Source organism: Thalia democratica, chromosome 7 (assembly GCF_965202585.1).
Source record: "Thalia democratica chromosome 7, ktThaDemo2.hap1.1, whole genome shotgun sequence".
Lineage (NCBI taxonomy): Eukaryota > Metazoa > Chordata > Thaliacea > Salpida > Salpidae > Thalia > Thalia democratica.
In genome coordinates this window covers 62,172,040-62,178,039 of record NC_139171.1, presented here as the reverse complement: position 1 = coordinate 62,178,039, position 6,000 = coordinate 62,172,040, and positions in this window count along the sequence as shown.

The window sequence follows — 6,000 nt, the reverse complement described above, 5'->3', positions numbered from 1 at the left end:
ATTTATTAACGATTATTATTAAATTAATAGTTAAATAAAGTTATAATTACGAAGTAACTAGTGTAACGGTCTACAAAATCTTAAAAAATAACAGCTTTCTAAAATCTTAAAGGTGTGAAATAATTTAGGTTTATACTTGATTTCATAAAAATATTGTTTATCTGCAAACAATAAAAACAAAACTTGTTTATATATTCTGCATTACAATACTATAACTTAATTTGCATGCCATGTAAATATAAAATTAAAAACTACTAATTTAAATATAACTCGTAACTTAAACTCAATTTTTCTTTTTCAACTTTTGAAATATACCTTGGACATTTTATTAATACTGCATTTAAAAAAAGAAATAAGTATTTATGAAAACATAAACATTTTAGTCATTTTTTCGACTTGTTTATTTATGATTTTAGACCAAAAACCTACTAAAAGATTTTAATGTCAAACACACAATAATATTTGCAAACCTTCTTAAAAATTTTTTTTATGCATGAATAAAAAACATTTTAAAAAAGTGTATTTAAAGATAAGATTTAATTCGTTGTTTTGTCATGAATAATCATTGTGAAAAAACTAAAAAGTCATACAACATTTAAAATCATAAAAGGTAACTTATTAACAAAAACAAAACAGCAAACAGTAGCTTCGTTTTGTCTTATAAATTTATATTTTTCTTTTAAAGCTTTCAATACAACATACTTAATAATTTGGCAACTAAACTGTTGTATGATAGCAATTAATCTTCAGAAAATGTTATAACACGTTACCTACAGAGTAATTATTATTTTTTCTAGTAACTAAATAAAAACATATAAAATATTCTTTAGAAATAAATGTTACAATATTGTAACACAAGTTGTCTACTTAAACTACAAATCTTACACAACTTTTACAAAATAAATTCATTACTAGCTACATATTATCTTTTAAATAGTTATTAGTACACGATGTCTACTTTTACTAATTCTCCTTTGGTTTTAAATTAGTAATTACATTTTTAAACATTTAAAACGTATAAAATGTTTAGGTTGTTTAAATAGTAGTTCACTTCATGTAGTTAATAAAATAGAAGTCTACTTAAATAAACTCACATTTATATAAACAGTATTAAACTTAAAAAACTTAGTTTTGGTTAATCTTTTAGATAAAAATTAACAGTATTTACACGCAAATTTAAAATACTTTGGATTATTAGAGATTTCCGTTTGAAACAGCTTAAAAAATACTAGCTAAATGAAATATTTAAAAAAAATATATAATTGAATTAACACAAACGATGATTTTCTAACGCAGCAATAAATACTTGTTACACTTTTGTAAAGTTTGAGAAATATTCAAAAGTTTGCAGCAGTTCCAAAATGGAAAAAAAAATCAAAATATTTGCTTATCGTTATTGTCATTCAGTAACTTTATAAAATTATGGTCTATTATGTGGAGTAGACAAAGGTCTATATATCAGTCTAAGATCTAATCCCTTGTGGGATTATTGTCGGTGCCTTCGGCACCTTTGATCCTGACTGTCTTGATCTATCCCACCCACAACGCTCTAAACTTCTTCTTTGAATTTATCTTTATTATGCAAGCTAGTGTTTGTGGTTGAGTCAGTAAAATATGTAACCCACTTCTGTAATGTTGACTGAAAACCGATAGATTTGGTTTGTTACATAAAGCATTGTTGTTACAAACTTGCAATGCAGTGTACTTTTCAAAAACTTCAATTAAATTTATAATTCACTTGTATGCTAACGTTTGTGGGCTGAGAATAAAAAACTTTCTAAATTAGAAAATACAATTAAAAATATATATTAATCGTGTTAGAAATCTGGTTTTAGGTTTTTATTTACAATTTAAATATAAGTGTATATTTCCAGTGCTGTCACAAAAAGTATTCTTAGTAACTAAACTAATTAATTTAGTTTTTACTAAGTAAAGAGCTAAAATTTTAACATAAAAAAGTACATATTGTTAAAGATCTATTCTTTTTAACTACGTTATAACTTGTATAAAAACATATATATATATATAGTTTGAAAACAAAATTAAATAGTTTTTAATCTGTTTCTAAAATGTTTTTGAAGTTTTTTTTTTAAGTCAAAGTTAATTAATTTTTTGTTCACTTTTTTTAAAATACATCTCGATGTAGTTACACAGTTGATTGTTTGAAAATTTAGATTAACTTAAAAATCCATCTATTAAAAGTATACATAATATAAATATAGATAAACATAACAGACTAATTTTGAATTAAAATTTTAGATTAGTAGTTTCCTTTTGACAAAGTTTGACTATAAAATTAGTATAATAGTTTCACAAATTTCAGCTAAAGTTTTACAATGGTTCTTACAATTACTATAAAAACTAGAGTTTGTGTGAATGGTTACTAATCTAAGTTTTGCTTTATTTTCAAAAACTTAAATTGTTTAATTTTTGTAAAAATAAAAGCTTGTTACAAATTCCTAAAGTCTCGTAAAAACATTTTCAAATATTTAGTTTTAGGCAAGAATAAGAAATGTTTGGAGTTAACTAGTTAATTCATATATATATATATTGTAAATATATATATATATACTTAAGTTCAGTGTAAATATTGAAAAGCTAAAGAAAAAAATTACATACAAGTGTTTTTTTAAACGCCAAATTACGATTTTTTCATCTAAATAAATAAGTTTTTTCTTGCTTCTATGAGCTTAACAACATTTGTTTAGTTTATCAAATTTTTTTCTTATTTTTTAACTAGTTTAAAAAATTTTCTATGGTCTTAAAGCACATTATAAACTTATTTTTCTTGAAACATTCAGTATAGATCCCATTGAATTAAACAAAATTTGTGCTGTAAATTAAAATTTTGTAAACTTTGAGTTTATGGTTTTAATTATCCGGTAGGAGATGCTGTTTGCTGCGGTCAGCATCCAAACCCTTACCCTGTCAGTAACTTTTTGTTCTACCCAAACGCTTTTTGTAGTTCTAACCTAGGGGTGGGAACCTTTTTTCAATTAACGGGTCGGATCCGGAAATATTTAGTTATTTGCGGACCGGAGCATTTTGAATTAGTTATTTACCAGATCCAGTGTCCGGATCCAATCGAATAATGACTTTTTAAATCCGAATCCGACTGAATACTAATTTTAAGTCGAGATCCAGATCCGGTCGGATTCTAATTAAAATATAAATTTTTGATCCGGCTGGAATCTAGTTATATTGATACAGTGAATCACTTTTTTGAATCATTAAAATTCACAAATCTTTCTCAAGTCTGACAACTTAAGATATATATTGAGACATGTCAGATGTTAAAACAATGTCTATAAATATAATTGACATTGTAATTGACAAAGGTACGTATGTAAAATATCGTACATAAAAAAAAACACTTTTCTTGGGGTAATTTGACAAAACAAAATTCAAAATAAGTTAGAAAAACACAAAATATTAGGTCAAAATGGTTAATTTATTAGTACGCATTAATTTAAAAAGTCATCTTTTAGCATGTTTTGAAAGTCATATTCTTACAGTTTTGATTTGTAAAAATATGATGCAAAGTTTTATAAAAACTTTGTAATATTACCCTTCGCGGGCCGTACGTTGCCTAACCCATAGAACTTCCCTTACCCTGATACGATTTGATTTACCTGCATGTATATAAAGTAGTCAAGCGTTTAGCCACTAGTAGTGCTACAAATACGGGTAACAATTACAATATTCTCTACTCTCAGTACATATTCAAAATTTTCCAGTCAGTTTTTATCTTAATCTTCTGTTCCATTTTAGTGTTGTGGTTTTTCTACTTGTGACTATTTGAAAATATAATATTAATGTAACTTGTTGAAAGGGCCAGACTGGAGGTGAATGTACAGCAGGTTTTACGTTGAAAAGCATATTTTATTAGTCAAACTTATTTACGTTGAATAAGCTGTAATTTGTTTTTAAACTGGTTGCTATTAAATTAGAAATTAAACCTAGTTAATTTTTCAGTAAAGAAAGTATTTAATTTTTGAAATTAACTTAGCTTCTGATAAAAGTCTTCAGCAATGTTAAGCCAATTTAAGATTTATTTAGTTTTAGTATGTAAGTTAAGTTAACAATTTTTAATTATCGTTTTTGTTTTTTTGACAACTAATTATTATAAATAATAAAGACCGTGTTACTATCACGGTATGCATTTGTTTTTATCAACAAGCTACCATGAGTAGGTGCAATTAAAACATATATCGACCTGGCTAATAGAAAATTTTATACAATGGTGTATATCGTCCATTATATATATATTAAACTTGTCATTAAATAATTTGGTGTATCTTGTCAACAGGTTATTTGCAAAAAAATGAAATTAAATGGTTATCATTTTTATTAAATATCAATCGTTCTACTGTCTTTTCAATTAGTTTATAATTGTTTTTGACACCAGTTAAAAAAGCGGTTAAGTCATAGATAAATGTTACATGCTAGAATATCATGGGTCTTCTTGTTTCTTTTAATGTTATAATAAGTAACCTAATGCAAGACTTAAATAAAATGTTTTAATTACTTCAACTAACTAGAAGTAAACATTAAAAAAGTAATTTAATGACTCAAAAAAACTTTTAGACAAATACAAAGTTTTACTTGGTTATGCACCAACTTGAAAAAACGAAGTTCAAATACTAAATATAGTCAAAAACATTTTCTTTTAGTTTTTTATATTAACTTAAATTATATGTCTTTCTAATATTTTTTTACCTGTTTTAAGATAATGCACTTTTTCTCAACTAATCGTTAATTATTACGAGTAAATTTTCTTTTCTTTTCAGTTTGCCAAGAACTTTTTGTATTTACTTTACAATTCCCAATAACGTTCAAAAACTAAATATTTTATTTGAAATACCATAATATGCAAAAACAAAATTACTATGATATAAATACTATGTTATTGTATTACATACAATTCATAATAATTTTGATTAAGTTTATAATCGTTGCAGCTAAATCATACTGAATAAGTTAATAGAAAAGTAATTTGTCGATGATAAGATTAAATGTTTCAGTTGCTTGATTTATTTATTTCTACCTTTATTCAGAAAATATCTTATTATTCTCTTCGCTCTTTATATTTTTTTCTAACTTTTTTAGTTTGGTGCCTCTGACAGTCAAACTCAATGAGTTTTTTATAAAAGTTTGTGTAGTTTTAAATGTTCTTTTTATTACTTCTTTCGATTAGATATTTTATTCTTTATAGATAAAAAAATTAACTACTTACTGCTAGACTAGTTAGTTTACCAACAAGAAATATTACAAGGACACATAAATTAAAAAGTGTGAAACATTTGTCAAGTTAAACTGCAATAGTTATTTAAGCATTTATAATAAATATTCAGCAGATAAGAACTACTGTACACTATAAATAAAACTAACAGCATATTTTGAAATACTTTTTAAAGTTTTCAACTTTGTTTGTTTTGCACAAGATTTTAATGTTCCGACTGATCGGTATTTCTGTTGAATTTTGCCTGTAGCTCTTATGTTTTCTAATATTTTTGTTATCATTGTATAAAACATGATTGACTTATCTTCAATAAAACAAAATACAAGTTTTTTTTTCAAAACTTTGCCAGAAGCTGAACATATGGTGCTTATCGGAAGATTATAGTTAAATTGATAAACTAAATTTAAATATATACTAAGGTTTCTAATGTCTTTTATTTTTTGAGACAATAGAAGCTTTCAAGGTTGGCAAGGTTTTCAATAATGACATAGGAATCTAAACGAAGCTTTCTGCAACTAAAGTAATTGAAAATTTTTAAAATTATTATCTAAAAAATCATAAATAAAATGAAAAGTAATGAAAACTAGTATGAAATAAACTAATATTAAAAAGATTGAGAGCTAAAATTAAACTTGGTAAATATATTTTGCTTCAGAAATGTTTCAGTTACTTCGTTAAAAGTTAAGATTAATAAAAAACTGCAATTTATTTACATTAGAGACATACATATAATACAAACAATACCAAAAATACACGAA